We start from the raw sequence: 20692 nt of genomic DNA on the forward strand, positions 1-20692 counted from the left end.
ACAGCACACATACACAATGGGAAAAGGTTAAAAGATAGTCGAAGCATAGTAGTTTGTACTGGAAGGGACAAGTACAAAATCTATGCTAGACTTATGGAGGCGTGTCCATGGTGCATGGCTGCATATTTCTGCACCAACGTTAGAAAAAGGGAGGGAGAGTACCATATTTCTGTAAATATAGCCCTCTCCTGCATTCTCCTTCTCACACTGTTGTGTGTAGATTTAGATTCCATATATAGGTTTCCTGATTTATGCCCTTATATAGGTACAATTCATATTGCCCTTATTTAGGCATAGACAATCCAGCCATTATTTAGGCATTGTCCATGCTAACCAAACACAGGCATGGTCTCCTACATCTGTCCTTCCACGTCACAACGAGTTCTTGGAAAACCGGACTCTTAAGCCTTTAGGAATTTCCCTTGCTTGGAAATTGATTTCTCCAAGAACTCATTTAGTATGCATGAACATCTATTCCTTAGAGGTTCATTCATGACGTTCCGATGCCCGACTTTTACGTCAATACAGGCATTCCTAAACACCTTCAAGGTATAAATATACCTGCACTTTCCCTGGCATACCACAGTTCCGGTACGGTCCAGCTCGACTGCCTACTTGCGGTTCGCCACTGCAAGTTCGGAAGGAAATCGAGTTCCAACCTGACACACTGACCAGACGCTGTCATCCTCCTCGCAGAGAATCCAGCTCCAGTGTTTCTGATTCCCCTTGCGGGGTGTTAGAGATCGAGTCCCGGAAAGAGATTCCAACCTCGCACATTCTAAGGTATGGGGCAGACTAGAACTTCGAGAAACGTTTGGCAACTCTTGGCAAAACTAAAACTATAGCTACAGCTAACTATACTTTAGAAAACAGCACCTACTTCTTACCTCGTACTACACTTAGGTTAGGTACACTGGGGTGGAACTATTTAGAAGCATCAGATGAGTATCCACATTTTAGCCTGTGTTATTTATGTATGTATTTTATAAATATATGTCATAGCTACAAACCATGCTATTGCAGTATTATTTTATCTTACTGCTAACTCTGTGCATATTGTACTTCGCAGCCTGTCTTACGATTGTAGCAGTTCATATCTCTTGCATGAGAAATAAGACTGTTCAATAAACCCTTTTTATTGAAACGCCGTCTATCTATTTCTGTGCAACTCTGTAGAAACGAAGCATGCACGATTGACTGAGTGAAACTGTTATCTATTGTTTAAATGGTTCTGAGATTGTTCCGACTCTAAGGGAAACAAAGTTGTCATGTTTATGCGGTTGTCAGAAACTAATCCCTTCTTGTATATTCGAGAAGTTTCGAGTGACCTCAGAGTTAGCTGGCGCACACAAGTAATTAAGTTTAATGTACTTGATAGAGACATACTGACCTCAGTCCTATGTCAAAGCTATAGTGTATATTATTCCAATGCGCAGAGCCTATCAGGGATATAGGAACTACACTACATGGCGCCCAACTTGGGGCAAGGCACTAATTTAACGCTAGATACTGAAGTAACTCAGTCATGCTTTTCTCAGAGACCCCTACTCATAATACTCCATAAGACCTCTGGAGTGGGTAGGGATAATAACCGCCATAGCTGAGTAGGACAAAAATCCTATGTATTAGCTGTTTGGTTTGTTCAACATTGAAGGATACAGTGTTCCGAAAATATTGCGCACCTTATCTTTGTTCCCTTAAAACCTGCTCTGAAACTTTCATTAAGCAATGACTGAAAACGGCACAAACACCGATACTGGTGGAGCTGCGGCTGACCAAGTCACAGCAGCTTTTAATCGTACAGGTTTTCAAGAAACCGACGAGGATGCTATAATCATCCATCCAAATTTAAGGAGAGCAATCACTCTAAAACTTATAAAACATGGCCTAACACCAAGAGGTGGTAGAGCAGTTTTTGTGATAGAGGCACATGAATCTCACTAGACAGAGGTATTCTATTCATGGATAGTATTCCCAGAATCAAATCCAGTAACACATTTGTTTCACTTCTACAAAGAAGATGATCAACCTGAGGAATATATTCCTTTTGAGGATATTGAAATCATGTCATGGGTAAAATGCCCACAAAACGTGAACAAATTCCATTCTGGATAGCTCAAAAAATTACTCAAATCGAAGCAGTATTTCCTAATACTAGCCCTTATGAGAAACACAGAATTCTAACAATCTGTTTACCAATGGGGATCACACCACATCTGGAAAACTGCACTACTAGGGGCACAGTCTTTGCTGCAATCTACACAAAGACACATGGTGTTCCGTCCATGGTGGTAATACCTGATGTCCTGAAACAAATTCAAAACGAATACGGGGCAGAGCCTGCTCTGAATCTAGGTATGAAGTTACTGAAAAATTTTGACCAGGTCTCAACAATAATATTAGCAGCATCAGTGGCAATCCGCCAGAAATTAAGGGAATTTGATGTAACAGAATAACCACAAGAACTATCAACAGAGTAATTGAAAAATCCTATGAAGAATTAGGCAGAGACAGTTTGGGTGAGAAACCAGTTAAACCACAATTGTCTGAAAGTCCTGATAAGGTCTTTCCTAAAAACACTCCTACCTCTTCTAAAAAGAAGTGGGAAAATAGCAAACAGCATTCCAAAGAGAAGCGTTCTCAATCCCGAGGTAGGTCTCCTCAAAAGGAGACCTCTGAAAGGAGGAACAACCTCAGGAATAGGGATAATTTGAGAAAACCTGACAGATATCAAGATACTGATACACTTTCCTCTCGTACCTTTCAGATATCATCACAGACATGCGAAAGAAGAGGACGATCAGAGAACAAAGAAGAACGCGTGAAGTTCAAAGACAATCAACACGTTCAGAAAAACAAACAAAAACCTCAATTCTCCAAGAAGAAGGTAGCATGTCTGAAGATCAGACATGCAGAGGATTCTAAGAACGCAACTCAAGAACGGAGAATGGGCTCAGACAATGTTGGACAGTGCAGCTGAAGTTACAGTAGCTCGCCAGAACCTGAAGGGGCTTCTGGAGACAGTGGACATGAATGAGGACATTCAAGTTGAAACCAGGGTTAGTTCTCCACATAGGTTATATGAAATAACACTCCGGATGCAAGGAGACATACCAAGAAAAGTGAAAGCACTCTTTTGGGAGCATCTTTCAAGGGGTTATGATATACTTCTAGCAGAACAAGACTGGTCACCAGAATTTGTCAAGGAGTGCCCACATGGCGAAGACATCATTATGCCAGCCTTCTCAAACAATGTTCCAATACATTTAAAATATACTTATGCCAGGAAATGGGCACTGGCCCAAGCCCCAGCATTGTACAAGAATCATGTAGGATGGGATGAGGACTCACCTCACCACAAAATCAAGTTAGAAAATGAACCAACTGCACAAAGGCAGTACCCAGTTAAGCAAGAAGCTAAAAAACAAGTCAGGAAGATCTTAGATCAACTTGAATACCAGGGGATGATTCAAACATGCACCTCATCAATAAACAATCCTTTGTTTCCTGTTTCCAAACCAGACAATACATATTGTCTAGTTTTGGATTACAGACACATAAACTCATGTTGTAAAACATTTGCAGTGCAAAATGCACACAGTACGGCATTAATGAATAACATTGTGCGTAAAAAGTACAAAACCACTTTAGACATTTCAAATGATTTCTTTTGTCAAAATATTGCACCTGAAAGTAGATATTTGACCGCTTTCTCAATAATGGCGATCCAGCATCAATTTTGTCAACTCCCACAGGGGTTCAAGAACAGCCTGAGGTTATTCTCAGCAAGAGTAACAGAGTTACTACAAATTTAAGATGACGAGGAATTGTCATGTGTCGATGATATCTATCTGACAGACGATGACCTGGACAGACACTTGAACAGGGTGAACACCATTATATTGGGCTTCGCCTCTGAGGGTTACAAATTCAACTTTAAAAAGTCCAGAATTGCCCATCTCAACGTCCTTTTCCTAGGATATGAACTTTCAAGTGAAGACAAAAGCCAGGCAGCCAACTTTTTAGAAAAGTGTGCGCTGCTCCAACCTCCAAAAACGCTGAAGAACTTACAGTCAATTCTAGATTTCCTGAATTTTGGAAGAACATACATTCTAAACTACGCAGAAAGGGTTAAACCTCTCTACAAATTAATCAAACCTGATTTCAAAGCCACAACGTGGACACAAGAACACACAGAAATTCTGCATGCACTTCAAACAGACATGTTAGCAACAAAACACTTGCAAACATGCGTAAATATACGCAACTTAGTGATCCGAATCATTCCGGGTCAATGCGGATTCACCTACTTAACTTTTAACGAAGGTGAAAAAGTACCAATTGCATACAAATCACACTTGTATACACAAGTAGAAATGAAATACACTTCTACAGAAAAAATTCTGCCAGCAGTTCAAACCACTGTAGCAAAAGGAAGAGCCCTAGCACAGGGGAAACGCATAATGGTTGTGACTCCTGTTCCAGCATTAGAGGCAGTTACTAAAGCTAGCATTCCGAATGCAAAAGCTTTACATCCGAGATGGATACAATTGGTTAATTTTCTTGCTGCAACTGATGTTGAATATGTTTTTGATCCTTATTTGAAAACACAAGCATTCCTGCAATACGAATGTCCTCTGCCTACTGAAATTCTCCCTCTTGATCAGTACGAATTTATAATGTATACTGACGGATCTGCACAACCCGCTACGGAGAGTAAACAAGCTTACAGTGCAGCAAGCGTGATCGTTAAAGGTCGTATGTGCGATGGCAAATTCAGACCAATGGTCACAAAAACGCAATCTCTTGGAGATTGAACAGCTCAGCGAGCTTAACTACAAGCATTCAAGATGGCACTTGAATACACGGATCGCGAATTCCCCATACTCTTAGTGTGCGATTCTTTTTACTGTGTTCAATCTTACAATGAATATTTACAGAATTGGCTTCAAAATGGTTTCAAGGATGCAAAAGGTGGTACAATCAAGCATAAAATGCTTTGGGAGCAAGTAGTTCAGTTGCGAAACGGACCACAAAACACTCACGTGATACACACGCTGAGTCATCAACGTGATGGCGTTCACGTTAAAGGGAATTCATTGGCTGATGAAGCCACAAAGGGGCTGTGCAAACGGCTTCCGTAGCTGCAATCACTCGTTCAAAAACGAAAATAGACAGTGAAATAATGCTGGCTGTCAATGCTTCAAGCAAAGGCAGCGGTGCAGTGTTACCTAAAAAGTTTCCACTGATATATAATTGATGCGAACAATGTTCCGTTTGCTCGAATCCCTGGAGTGGGGGATAGGGTAATACCAAACATGGAACACAGATTAGGACTAATCCTAGCAGTACATGAAGGGATCACCTCTGCCTATGCAGGTGTTTCCGCCACAGTATCGTTATTGAAACAGAGATACTGGTGGCCAGGCATTAGGAAACAGACCAGGAATTATGTTTTGGAATGTGAAATAGGCCAGAAGATTAAAGTCTCTAATGTGAAACGTCCTGCGCAGACGCCCCTGTTAATTTCAGATAAACCATTAGCTTGTGTTTACCTGGACCACTGCGGTCCCTTTCAAAGGGATGGTAACTATAATTATATCATGGTCGCAGTGGATTCTTGTTCCAGGTTCCTATGGATGTGGCCTCAGCGCTCGGCTGACGCTCAAACTGTTATAAAAGATTTGCAAGTCTTTATCGGCACATACGCAATTGGCACACTACATTCTTACCAGGGTCCTGCATTTAGGGTCCTGCTTTTAGCTCTCGAGCTTACAAAGAAGCTATGGCCAGTTTGGGCGTAGCATTGCGGTATTCTTCTCCATTCCATCCTGAGGGAAATTCTGTTGTGGAAAGAAAAAAACGGAACATAAAGCAGTCTATAACAGCTAGAGTATTAGGTTCGGGTGATGGGTGGGTCAAACACTTTTATGGGGTCCAGCGCGCACTTAATAATTAGCCAAGAAGTTATCTAGGGGGTGTCACTCCATAAGAAGTTCTATTTGGAACTAGAATGTTGGTACCGGACCTTGATATGCAAGGCACAGTGATGGAAAACAAGAAATTTGATATCAAAGATCGTTTGGCTGTTTTACAGGACTTAAATGAACTAAGAATGAAACAAAGCAACGTGCTCCTGAAGCCAACCATCACTGAGGAAAAGCCGGCTGTCCCAGCAAGGCCTGTCTGGATCCCAAAGCTTGGTGAACTAGTAAAGAGAAAAGATCGCGGACAAGAAGGAATTTGGGCCTTCTTACAGACAACCAGTACCTGTCCTAGCAATCCACGGATCAAGAACAGTACTTTTGCCGCCCCTTGCTGGTAAAAAGGAGAAAAGATTTGTGTCCATCGACCTGATCAAACCACACTATGTGGCCGATACTAAGCAGTAGGCCAAGTGGACTCCGCCAATGTAGCAGACGCACTCCTCTAGCTACAATCCAAGAGGTTCAAACTGAGAGACTCATCACCGTTGAAGATTCTGAAGTGAGAAGGAAAGGACTAAGCAACAAAGCTATGGAACTTGTCCCTCTTGAAACCCAATTAACAGTTCGTCCTGATACACATGTCTACAACGAAGTAACAAGTGATCAACTGGTTCCAGCGAATTCAACAAATCCTGATGCAATTCCAACCATTGACAGGACTGCCTCTGGCTATTTCATGAGCTTTGATACGTTTTCTGAGGATCCTAGGGAACCTGAAACGATGCCAGCACAAAACTTTCAAAGTACAACCAACAGATATTTTTCATCACCTGAAAAAGACTTATCTGGTTTCACCATGGTTGAACTATGGGATTGTTTTGGGAATATTCTTCTTTCTACTTTGGTTAGCTCTGGTATTAACTCTGGGTATGCTGATAAATGGAAGATATATTCAAATGGTCACAGCAAGTAAAAGAGTGAACTTACTTCTCCAGCCACACAAATCATCCCATTGCGAAGCAAGAGACTTGTCAGCAGTGAATATCACAGCCGTTCCTATACATGATGGTATAGTTTGGGACCAAACTCAATATGACATTTTTGGCCCGTCTGAGCTTTTGAAGATTCCACATTTATTTAAGATTTCAATAGGTGACTTTACCTCTAGTACCTTTTCTGATGATTGGGACTTCGAGACTGTTAATAACATGATGTCTGATCTAGAGATGTCTACTGTATTCACAAATCATGAATATTTAGAGGGTTCATCAGACTATGAACAAATGTATTGTTATACCCACTATGGTCATCATCTCTTGCATAAATCTGCAACACCTAGAAATGTATTTATGTATAACCAATGGGAACATTGTCCTACACCTCCAAAGGGTAGCTCAAGGACTTTTGCAATGAAATTTCCATATTTTTCAGGCTACAATTTTTCTAATCCAGAAACGTTTTACTTTATAAATGTGAACAAGACAGGAACGAAAAATATGTTAACCAATACGAAACACATTTATTCTGCAGCCTTTATTGCCCAACTGTCTAGACAGGGTTTCGACGTTTGGAAAGACAACATTGAGACAAAATCTGTCTGGGGTACAAAAGATTGGCAAGTACAGGGGGTAGAAGCTTTATTTAGAGCCTGTATCATCCCTGAGCAAATTATGTTTTTGAATGACACTGTCCAGCAAACTTCTTGCCTTGGATTAGCCAGGATCAAAGACATGAACACACCGATCATACCTATACCAGCAAGTAATAGCACTACATGGGGGGAGGTCGACGTACATAATATTTTGCATCACAACAGATCAGATCCAGAATGGAAAAAATGGTTGCTCTGGCCCACAGACACAAACAACTGTCAAAATCGATTCCTTAACAAAATACAGGGTTTCACTATCAATAGGCCAGACCCATGCTATGTTCAAAGACAGCATCCAGGAGTAGTAACAACATACATTGTAGGGAAACTCTGACTCGATTGGCTACAGAAAGTTACACTGAAGGATGTAAAACAACACTTAACTTTACTTCAAGAAGGCGCAGACCTTAGAGAATTCTTGCTAGGACCAAGAAAACCGCGTCAAAAACGTTTCATATATGCCGGTATCTACGCTGCTTATAATGAAGCATGGAAGGTTACCCAAGCAGAGACTGCAGAACAAATACGAGAAATTGATCGTATTAATTTAGAGAAAACTCTCTCTGTAGTAGACAATGGGTTAACGACTCTGTCCTTCAGAATATATTCATTGGACAGCATTGTGTCTTCTGTCATAGACATCATGAAACAAGACTTGGTCATGTTGCAACATGGTCAGTCTCAGCTACGTTCTATCATGCTATTGGGCTGGACGCTACAAAACTTGCGTGCAGGCTATGTGCTTTGGCGTTTAATCAACACTACATCACTGTTTTCAGAATTCAATCTCACAGATAAATAGATCAGACTGGCACAAAGGGGAGCAGACTACACTATGCTGAGCATTGAAAAACTGGAAAATTTACCATTCACGGTGGCAGAAAAACCAGCTACTGAGTGAATCATACATGGTAAAATTACTCTGCCTGTTACAACTTTCCATTTTCAGTATTGCCTAAAACATATACCAGTTGGCAAAAATATGAAAGGTTGGGTAAAGGATACATCAAGACATCCTGGGATTTACCTTACACACACAGATGTTGGAGTGGGAATGTGAAGTGTTTCTTAGCGGTGAAAACTGTGACCACACACTAAGCGGGTCTCTCCTTTGTCAGGGAATTAACTCCACTACAAACTTATCCTATCACCTGCAAGGTTCACCGGCTGCGGTGATTAATCCCATTTTTGGCCAACTTTCTAATGGGAGTTACATTATGTTGAATGATCACAGCTGCTGTGGCATGTTGCCAGGTATTCCATATCTAGTTATGGTTACATCCAGGTTCACTTGCAGTAAGCAAGTCTTGTTTCCACAAATAGACACAGTCAGGGAGTCGCCTTTGTGGCCTTCACTAAACATCTCTTCTATACAAATTGATACTCTAAGCAGAATGAAAGCCATTCTTTTAGAAAAAACAGTGCCACTGACCTCGGCCAGAGAAACCTATGATCTCCAAGTCGCAAGGACTTCTGCGGAGATACATACCCTTTTGTATACAAACTGCCCTGTACATTTCTCGGATATGTTAGGTCGTATCTTAAACATGTCTGATACGAGCGGTATTATACATGTATTTAAGAACGTGTGTGCAGGACTGTTAGCACCTTTTCAAGAAGTCCTCTGAATTTTTCCAAACTTCATGCACTCTGTGTTTGGCAGACTGCCGCTCCTTTTAGCACTCATTGCAGGGATCCTATTCTGCTCCTTCTGCTCCGATATGGCAAGCCTCATCAACAGCGTCACTCCAGGCACCATAGAGAGAGCTCTATTGGAGATGAAGTGTCGTGCGCGCATCGTCCAAATTTTGGGTTTACCTCGTCTACGAGAATTAAATACCACATGGTTTCTGTCGTTCAGACCAATCTGGCAAGATTGCATCTTACCTGTTCTATGCTGCCTGCTCTGCGGTGAAGAATGCGTACTAGACATCTGTCTAACACTCCCATCAGTCATGCCTACGGATATCGATACTCTGCTGGACCAAGTAACGGCCCATGCTCTGTGTTGTCCCCAGCGGCTACCAATCCTGATGACGGCATTCATTGAGATCTCACAGACGCAAATTGCTACTGCTGAGGTACGAGAGGAAACAACAAGCACACAGGTAACATCCGATTCGAACATTGCTGATGCAACCAATGCTGAAGGCGATAGTTCACATCTATGTGCAGTTAATCTTCTAAACAAGGTATTCCACATTTTAACTACAACGGTAGACGACTTTTTGTCTACAGGATTAGAAGATTTCATGTTTTCTCCAGATCCACACACTGACTTTTGATTCAGGCACAAAGTGTTCTGAATTTGGCCTTTGTTCTTTTCAGACAGGGGACTAACTTTGGAACTTTTCTCCTATGATTATTTTTTTTTTCCAAATTTGTATTTTTTCATTTTTTGGCACGGTAATCTGCTTATAGTAGAACTAGGGACATTATGCCACCTTGTCACATCAACAATTGATTTGTGTTAACCTGATATGAAATGGTTTCGGCCCTTTTTTCTTCTGTATTAATGAGCCATTTCATCATATGTATATATTTATGATTCATTCTTGTTGGCATTTTCAATGCACACATATACTTCGAATGAAACATTGCTTTTAATATGTACAGCACCTTATGCATAGCAATGGGTTTGTAATGCATTTTTAGGACATATGTTTTTAGATATGTTTTAGCATGTTTTCGATTATCATGCGATATTCTCTTTTAGACATGTTTAGTATGTTTAGGATTTAGTTATGTCATTCATACGAAACTGGAGTGGGTGTTGTGTGTAGATTTAGATTCCGTGTATAGGTTTCCTGATTTTTGCCCTTATATAGGTACAATTCATATTGCCCTTATTTAGGCATAGAAAATCCAGCCCTTATTTAGGCATTGTCCATGCTAACCAAATACAGGCATGGTCTCCTACATCCGTCCATCCACGTCACAACGAGTTCTTGGAAAACCAGACTCTTAAGCCTTTAGGAATTTCCCTTGCTTGGATATTGATTTCTCCAAGAACTCATTTAGTATGCATGAACATCTATTCCTTAGGGGTTCATTTATGACGGTCCGATGCCCGACTTTTACGTCAATACAGGCATTCCTAAACACCTTCAAGGTATAAATATACCAGCACTTGCCCTGGCAAATCACGGTTCCGGTACGGTCCAGCTCGACTGCCTACTTGCGGTTCGCCATGGCAAGTTCGGAAGGAAATTGAGTTCCAGCCTGACGCACTGACCAGACGCTGTCATCCTCCTTGCAGAGAATCCAGCTCCAGTGTTTCTGATTCCCCTTGCAGGTTGTTAAATATCGAGTCCCGGAAAGAGATTCCAACCTTGCACATTCTAAGGTATGGAGCAGACTAGAACTTAGAGAAACTTTTGGCAACTCTTGGCAAAACTAAAACTATAGCTATAGCTAGCTATACTTCTTACCTCGTACTACACTTAGGTTAGGTACACTGGGGTAGAATTATTTCGAAGCATCAGATGAGTATCCACATTTTAGCCTGTGTTATTTATGTATGTACTTTATGAATATAGGTCATCGCTACAAACCATGCTATTGCAGTATTATTTTATCTTACTGCTAACTCTGTACATATTGTACTTCGCAGCCTGTCTTACGATTGTAGCAGTTCACATCTCTTGCATGAGAAATAAGACTGTTCAATAAACCCTTTTTATTGAAACGCCCATCTCTATATTTCTGTGCAACTCTGCAGAAACGAAGCATGCACGATTGACTGAGTGAAACTGTTATCTATTGTTTCCACGGTTCTGAGATTGTTCCGACTCCAAGAGAAACAAAGTTGTCATGTTTATGCGGTGGTCAGAAACTAATTCCTTCTTATATATTCGAGAAGTTTCTAGTGACCTCTAAGTTAGCTGGCACACAAGTAATTAAGTTTAATGTACTTGGTAGAGACATACTGACCTCAGTCCTATGTCAAAGCTATAGTGTATATTATTCCAATGCGCAGAGCCTATCAGGGATATAGGAACTACACTATAACACAGTGCAGCATTTGTGGCTGCTGCATTGCACTGCATGAGAAACTGATAAATCGAGCCCAAAGTTTTTTTCAGACAATCCAAAGATACCCTGGACGTCAGTGCTGGAGTAGCCATGTCAGAGGTGAACACCGGGCAGTGATGAACAACATGTCGACCAGTAAACATGTAGTCCAAGCCTGGATAACCACCACTGAACAAAGAATCATGGGGTGGCAATCACTACAAGCAGAAAACCAGAAAAGAAAGGAACTTCCTTAACAGTCTTCACTTGAAGCATGACGGAAAATGAAAGATTGTAGCCCTGCACACAGCTCTTTCTACTAAAGTTTTCTGCAGTTCGCAAGCCAGCGATTCACAAAACTGAAAGCAGTGTCACTATCAAATCCTGACTCAAAATCTTCACTACAAGCCGCAAATGTAAAGGTGGGCAAAAATGGTCATCCCCCTCATTTGTAATGAGGGAAATCATTGGTCTGTGACCGCAATTTCAGTTGCAAACCATTGATTGGATACTCACATCTGAACTGGGGTGGTATTGTTGCTCTAAGTGGGAGATGTCCATGAGGGGCTTTGGGCATGGAGTGGAGCATACAAAAATCAAGGAGATTTTGACATTCTTCCCCAAGACCCTTAAACCCTCAGCTTGGACAGTCCTAGTGGCTTCACTACACTTGAGGTACCGGATAGTAGGGTAAGGAGGTCACCTGAACTCCCTGGTGCTATTTCTCTCACTGGGCTCCCAGGACACCTCACCTGCCTTGTACCCCTCACCCCACCTCCCTCCCAGACCACGCACAGCACTGCCATCTACACAGATCAAGAGAACCATGCAATCAGTTCACCTCCCTCTTAATAATGACATAATGTCAGTAATCTACTAACTACCTCTGTAGCGAGGGGCCATACCACCAACAAGCCAATAATGCCTGCATATAACAGTGATATTGGGGTAAAACAGGAAACACGCCAAGAAGAGAACACGCTCGCCGATGAATGGCCATCTCCACGTTGCTGCCTTCTTTAATTTTTTGTTGCAATTCACCAAACCTTCCCATCTTCTACTATGTCTGTTTTGTATGTACACAAGCGTCTTCAATTGCAGTCCTGCTTTTGTGTTGCATCCGGCTTTTCTGCAATGTCTGTCATTACAGGAGACAGAGTCGCTTCTCTTTGTCTCTGACATAATTACAATGCCAGGTGATAGACCAAAAGCAACCACAGAAGAGGAGAACAAAAGACAAAGGAAGCAAAGCATCTTAATGAGTCGTGAACAAAGCTATAATGGCCATGAGCGCTGTGACATGAAAGATGGTGCAATGTCGCTAAAAACATTGAAAACAAGCAAAATAGTTGTCTTTAGTTGCTGTCGACTAATGATCCATTCACTTCATCATAGGCCTCATTTTAAAGTGTATTTGACTCAGGCTTACTATTTGTATTCACTGAGTCATTAAGTAAATTCACTAAAGTGTGTAAGAGTGTGTGTGTGTGTCTCTCGCTCTCTGTAGATATGCAGAGTTTACTTCATGCTGTATACTCTAGGCTGCACTTGTAGAATATAGCTATGTATTTTGCCTTTCCTGTCTTCAGAAAGGCTGGACCCAATCTGAGTCTCTGTTGGTGTGAGTCACTCTGGTTTTCCTGGTTCACTTTTATAAGGATCCGAGAGGAACACATGTGGTGGATCCTTTGAGGAACTGCTGGTGTCTTGTGGTCTGTGAGAGGACGGGGCACATATAGGAATGATTCTTGTTCTCTAGTAACCACCTTCTCTTCTTCTAGCGCTAGGCACAATGACTTGTCCATTCCCTACAGGTACTGGATTATGTACAGATTTGGGGTGTAAAAAGTGCAGAGAAAGCTTCATCACTGCTTTAAAAGAAGGTACTGTGGCGTTCCTCTGTAGCCCGATTGTACGGTTGGGGAGACAAGAACAGGAGGCTGCTCCACAGCCTGGTCTCTTATCCCTTGGCCAATCGAATAATCCCCGAAGTCTGTGATCTTTCAGCGACTGCCAAGCACACGTCACCTGCAATCACTCAAGCATTTGCAGACTATAATGCCCTCCTATACTCCGCTCGTAAGCCCGACGCTTTCCTCCTGGACATGCTTAGCCAAACGGGGTTCCAGCTCCCCTGCCTCGCTGAAATCGAGGCGACAGGATCTTCCCTACACAACGCAATCTGTTTGGTGAAAGGAGAGAAGACGCCAGGGCTGGACGGCTTCCTGCAGGAGTATTATGCCATTTATCGGGACCTACTGGTCCCCCACCTTGCTGAATTGTACCGACATGTTTCTGAGGCCGGGTCCTTTCCCCCTGAGACAGACGTGGCAACTATAGTGGTGATCCCCAAAACCCAACCTCCCTCATCATCCTGCGCGGACTACCGCGCCATTTCCGAAGTGACGATATATGCCACGATACTGGCTCAGCGCCTACGTCCACTCCTGAGAAAACTAGTCCACCTGGACCAATGCGGCTTCATGCCAGCACGCAGCACTAGGCACTGCCTGAGGAGCCTCCACCTGGCTCTAGCGCACCGTCAACGTCTCACACCCTACGTGACGCTCCTCCTTGTCGACTTTGAAAAAGCCCTCAACACGGTTGACTGGCTCTACCTGGAGGAAGACCAACTAAATGCAAACCTCGCTTTCAGCCCACCCACCAAACCCTCCAACACCGACGACGCTGCCCACAGCTGGATCGAGGACTGCGCCAACACCCTCGCCCTGCTGAAGAAACCCCCCACAGAGACACCAGCAAGAGGGCCAGCTGTTTCACCCCAGAACTCCAAGCCTCCAAGCAAGCCTGCCGGAAACTAGAGAAGAAATGGCACAGCGAACAAACTCCAGACAACCGCGCAGCACACAAGGACGCCGTCCGCAACCACCACCACCTCATCAGGGCTGCCAAGAGAACCTCGTTCAAAAACCGTCTTGACAACAACGCACACAATAGCAAGGAGCTCTTCAACATCGTGAAGGAACTCTCCAACCCCAGCTCCAACATCACAGCATCCCGCAGTCGCAAGCCCTGTGCGACTCCCTCGCCACCTTCTTCCACCGCAAGATAGCAGACATCCACGACAGCTTCAACACCCAGACAGCCCCGACAGACAGCAACACAACAGACCCTCCGCACACCATCGACCACGACCCCCTGCTAGCCTGGGCCAGCGTGAGCATCGATGACACTATCAAGACCATTATCACAATCCACTCCGGCTCTCCGTCAGACCCATTCCCGCACCACGTCTTCAACAAAGCAAGCAGCTCCATCGCACCCCACCTGCACAACGTCATCAATCTCTCCCTCGAGACCGCGACCTTCCCAGAGAGCTGGAAACACGCCGAGTGAAAAAACCCAAGGCAGACCCAAGAGACCTCAAGAACTTCTGGCCCATCTCTCTGTGCCCCTTCCCGGCCAAAGTCATCAAGAAAATCGTCAACAGACAGCTAACGTGATACCTCGAAGAAAACAGAATCCTGGCACCTTCCCAGTCAGGGTTCCACAGCAACCACAGCACCGAGACTGCCCTCACCGCCGCCACCGACGACATCAGGACCCTGCTGGACAACGGTGAGACCGCAGCACTCATCCTCCAAGACCTCTCCGCTGCCTTCGACACCGTCTGCCACCGCACACTACGCGCATGCCTCCATGCCGCAGGGATCCGAGACAAGGCTCTGGAATGGACCACCTCCTTCCTCTCCGGCAGAACCCAGAGTGTCCGCCTCCCCCCATTCTGGTCCAAAGCCTCCGAGATCATCTGTGGCGTACCCCAGGGATCCTCCCTCAGCCCGACACTGTTCAACATTTACATGGCCCCGCTCGCACACGTCGCCCGACAGCACGACCTCAACATAATCTCCTACGCCGACGACACTCAACTGATCCTCTCCCTCACCAAGGACCCCATCACCGCCAAAGCCAACCTCCACAAAGAACTGAAGGCCGTCGCCGACTAGATGAAGACCAGCCGTCTGAAGCTGAACTCGGACAAGACGGAGGTCCTCATCCTCGGCTCCAACCCTTCAGCCTGGGATGACTCCTGGTGGCCGACGGCACTGGGAGCAGCCCCAACACCCACCGACCACGCACGCAACCTGGGAATCATCTTCGACTCAACGCTCTCAATGACCAAGCAGGTCAACGCCGTCTCCTCCTCCTGCTTCAACACCCTCCGCATGCTCCGCAAGATCTACAGATGGATCCCGACAGACAGATACAAGAAAGACAGTCACCCGGGCCCTCGTCAGCAGCAGACTCGACTACGGAAACGCTCTCTACGCGGGAGCCCCGATCAAGCTCATCAAATGACTACAACGCATCCAAAACGCCTCAGCACGACTGATCCTCGACGTACCACGCCACGGCCACATCACCCCCCACCTGAGGGACCTGCACTGGCTCCCCATCAGCAAGAGGATATCCTTCATGCTCCTCATCCACGCACACAAAGCACTCCACAAGACCGGCCCAGCCTACCTCAACAGACGGCTCTCCTTCTACAACCCCAACCCGCAGCTGCGCTCCGCCGACCTCTCACTGGCCACCGTCCTGCGCATCCGAAGAACAACCAACAGCGGGAGATCCTTCTCCCACCTCGCTGCCAAGACATGGAACACCCTCCCACTGCGCCTACGACAGACCCAAGACCTGCTGACCTTCAGGAGAATGCTCAAGACCTGGCTGTTTGATCAGTAGCACCCGCCCCCCTCCCCCAGCGCCTTGAGACCCTCGCGGGTATGTAGTGCACTTTACAAATGACTGATTGATTGATTGATTAATTGGAGGAGGTTCGAAAGATGATGGGCCTGGGTCAACAAATCAGACGCTTCGTCCAGGTTCTCTACTCTAACCCTAAAGCCAGAGTGCTCACCAATGGAGCCCTTTCAGAGGCGTTCCCCATTAGAAGAGGCATGAGACAGGGCTGCCCCCTCTCACCTTTCCTGTTTGCGTTGGCAATGGAGCCCCTGGCATGCCTCATTCAGTCGGATGACATGATCCGGGGCTGGGCTTGGGAAGAGTTACCACATCGACAAAATTGCCTTATATGCGGACGATGCCCTGCTCTGGCCCTCGATGTCTCTGAGCCCTTCAAACCTTTGAGACAGTCTCAGGACTCCGGCTCAACCCGTCAAAATTTACCCTAGTACCCCTTCATCCCTCCAGGGAATGCTTCGACTGGCAAGCATCCATACCCATTAGGCGACAATCCTTCAAAGATCTGGGGATATTAATCGCTCTGCTCCCCGAATCAGAATGGGCATTTAACATTACCCCGCTGGTTAAAAAACCAAAGAGGATCTCAAGCATTGGCAAACCCTGCCACTCAACCCTCTGGGTAGAGTGGCATTGTTTAAAATGATGACCGTTCCATGCTTCCTTTATGTTATCCATAATACCTCCTTTCACTTCCCACGCAGCTGGTTTAGGGAACTGGACGGTATGGCCGCGAGATTCCAGTGTGGGCGGTGGCGAGACCATGCATCGCCCTTGCTCAGTGTCGGATCTCGCCCTTTGATGGCGGCATGGGCATGACTGATCTTCACTGGTCAGACCCGGCCTACAGGACAGAGCTTAAAGACCTGAAGTTTCCCCAGATTCAGGCATTCCTATATAGACCACATTAGAACGTTCCAAGACCTGCATGAACGCTACACTCTTTATACCTCACAATTTTACAAGTGCCTGCAGTTACGTCATGCTCTCGGCGAGCACATCTCAACAAGCACAACACTCCCCGAATTTAGACCACTAGAGGCTCAGGTCATGATGGGAAACCTGGAGAAGGGTGGGGTATCCCGCATATACCGTACCCTGATTAATACCAGCCCGACATCGCTCGCCTCACTCAGGACCCAGTGGGAGGGGTGGTTGGGCCCCCTGGAGGAAGAGGACTGGCGCGTCGCCCTTAGGCCCTCCAAAACCATTACAACTTCAGCCCCAGACTCCGTTTAATCCAACTATATTACTTTCAAACCGCTTATCTCACCCCAGAGCGCCTTTACATAGCGGGCCTTTGCCTTTCTGAGCTGCACGCGCTGTGGCCCCGAACCAGCAGACTTTTACCACATGACGTGGACCTGCTCACGCCTTGCCTCATACTAGGCTGCAATAGAGTCCGAGCTCACACAAATCCTGGGCTGGAAGGTTCCCCACGACCCCATATGACTCATTCTAGGAGTAATGGACGGCCTGGATGAGTCCCGATCTGACAGGGTGTTCCTGGGGACAGCCATTGCGGTAGCTAAACCTGATATTGCCGCAACATGGGGACAGCCCAAGCCCCCAAGTATAACCAGGTGGCGCCAGGGAATAGATTGGTGCGCCACACAGGAAAAAAAACTATTTGAGGCCCGGGGATGTCCTTCTAAATGCCAAAGGTTATGGGAAAATGGATGAATCAGTTAGACTGACTAAAATTGAAACCCACCTATATACACAAATGTAATGTTTATATGCTGTGGTTGTAGACCGAAGCGCTTACCTGTACCTGATCAATGCAAATGTAATCTGCGATTTCATGAAATAGTGATGAAATGTGTCATATTGCTACTTGTCTGTTCAAAAACCAATAAAATTGTTTATCAAAAAAAAATAAAAAAAAGGTATCAGCTCCTCCTGTTCTTGTGGAGACCATGGATTTGAGCACTAACTGTTTTCCTTTGCACCTGAACCCTCTCAAGTGAGTGTAAAATCACAGGTATGTTCCTTTTTCCATCACCACTGGGAACCGGTAGTGACGCAGCAGACTGCAGAATCTCTGCTGGGTTCAAACCGATATACATTCCCTGTGGCACCCTTTGGGTGTTTACACCTTTATGGTACAATGTCCCATTGGCTTTTTAGGTCTCGGCTCGAAGGCTGCGCTTGCGCAGTCTCGATCCGAGATTTAATGACTTGGAGAAGAGGGGCTTGAACCCGCCCCTCTTCTCCCCTGTTCTCCATTGGCTGGCCTCTTGAATGCTGGCCAGCCATTGGAGAAGAGGTCCCGTCACTCCGATCAGGCCCCGTCCTTTTCGGATCGGGGGCGTGTTTTTTTCAGAAAGTCTAATTATCTCCTCCAGCCAATGGCAAGAGGAGATAAAAGCAAAACACGCCCCCGAATCCGAAAACGACACTGCGTTTCTCCGAGGCATTTCTGCTCTGCCTCGGAGAAAGGCAGTGGTGTCAGCGAAGTCAGCCTGTCCTCATCTCAGTCATTGACCTCAGGTCTATACGCCGCGGTTTGCCGCACAGGGTAACGGGAATACCTCTTCAGTGTCTCTTGCCACGCTTCCATCGCGAGCTCAGAATGTTCCTAGTTTTGTATTTCTAAATTTCCCACCCGGCGCTACATCAAAAGTGGGTCTCTTATCGGATTTGAGTACATGACTCCGTCATTCGAGGAACTGCAGGCTCGAACCGCCTCCGCGTGAGATGCGTGGCATCACTTGTGCGGGCCGCGCCGTGCGTCATTGTCCGACCGCGAACACGGGCACTCGTGGTATTTAAGCAACCGGCCAGCAGCCGCGCTCATTATTTCCAGACCGCATCCGGACCGTCTTTCGCGGCTTTACCCGTATGATATTTGGACTTTCTATAAGTACTTTCACCCTCTATATGGCTTTTACATGACATGCCTGTCATTAGATCTCTCTCCTTATGCCCAGTAATATGCGTATACCTTTATCATCGAGTTCCCGACTCTGCCCCCATTTTAAACCTCACGCTAAATTAGTCTTTGCTCTCTCCTGATGCTCTGTTTGCCTTTGTAAACTGCCGTCCGCGTTCCCACCCAAACCTGCTTCCTTCAGCGTCGCGCCCCCTAGCATCCTTGTCTTTCCGTGTCCCTGGTTAACCGCATGTGCGCCTGCCTTATTGTAACTCGGGCCTCTGTCCCCTCTAGCATCACGGCTGCCCTGCTCATTGTACACTATCCTCTCTCACTCTGTCTCTCTCCCTACTCCCCCTCTGCTCATACTCCCATGACACCTTTCATCAACCGTAAGAGATGTTACCCCACGACCACCTCTCATCACTTTGACTGGATTGAATGTATTTATTGCCTTCGTTTCACAGCCATTTACTCAGGTGCGCTATCACTTTGTCCTACTATTGATACACTATGCAGATAATTGGTTTAGAAACGCGAAGTGAGAAATCAACAATGCCGCGTGCCTGCAGCTAGCTGGGCTGGGTCCGTCTGGAAGTGTAAGTGTCTGTAAACAAAGGCTGCGGATTTAGCTAGGGGGTGCGCTGTGCCCCGCCCGAGTGTCTCGAGTCTGGGGGTTTGCGAACATTCTGTTGATGTGCCCAGCTGGGGTCGCTCACTCGTAGATGGGATTACCGCCTTCACCTCTCTGTTCTGCAAGCGGGCTTTTATCACCTTTGACTTTTGAGACGGTTTACCCCATTTCACTCTCTCTTATGCAAGCAGGCTTTTATCACCTTTGAGCTTTGTGGCGTTGAGTCTTTGTGGAAAGAGAAGGAGGCCATTTAGCTGACGCTCCGGGCTCATCAGCAGCGACTCCCGCAGAACAATAGGAAGGCGCGGGAGGGGCTCGCCTTAATCGGTAGAACAAGCATTTACAATGCAATGGTCTCGGCATTGGTAAAGTTAGAGCTATTGGCATTGCTCATGACATTATTTTTGTTTATGTTTTTGTTTTTAAAACATTTAAAGAAACGGCATTGTCATGAGCAATGCCAATAGCTCTAACTTTAACAATGCCGAGACCGTTGCATTGTAAATTCTTGTTCCTTGAGGGAGCCGTTGTGTGCTCATCGATAGGTGTAGTTTCAAGATCATGCCGTAGGCCAACACCGCCTCCGGGAGGATCCCAAAGCTCCATACAGGCTTGCACCTCTCTGCAAATGTTGCCTGCTAGTGTCTAACTTCCTGGCAGTCCAGCAGGAGCATTAGGGTGCCATGTCTGGCTTGAGGTCCAAGGTTAGGAAGCAATACTTTTCAGCAATGACAACACACAGTTATTTTCTAGTGGCGCGCTCATGATGTCAACTTGCCAATGTCCAAAGAAAAATTATCGGGAATGTAAAGACACATAACCTAGGTGGGCAATCCATTTTCCTCAACTCACGTTGTTCTTCACCA

The 20692-nt window shown here is 45.5% G+C and overlaps 1 protein-coding gene across 1 annotated transcript in view; it reads right to left on the reverse strand.

The window, feature by feature from the left end:
- VWA2 (von Willebrand factor A domain containing 2) overlaps window positions 1-20692 on the reverse strand; it is a 270127-nt gene that overhangs the window by 153216 nt on the left and 96219 nt on the right. The window lies entirely within an intron of this gene.

This window comes from Triturus cristatus, chromosome 1_2 (assembly GCF_964204655.1).
Source record: "Triturus cristatus chromosome 1_2, aTriCri1.1, whole genome shotgun sequence".
Taxonomy (NCBI): Eukaryota; Metazoa; Chordata; class Amphibia; order Caudata; family Salamandridae; genus Triturus; species Triturus cristatus.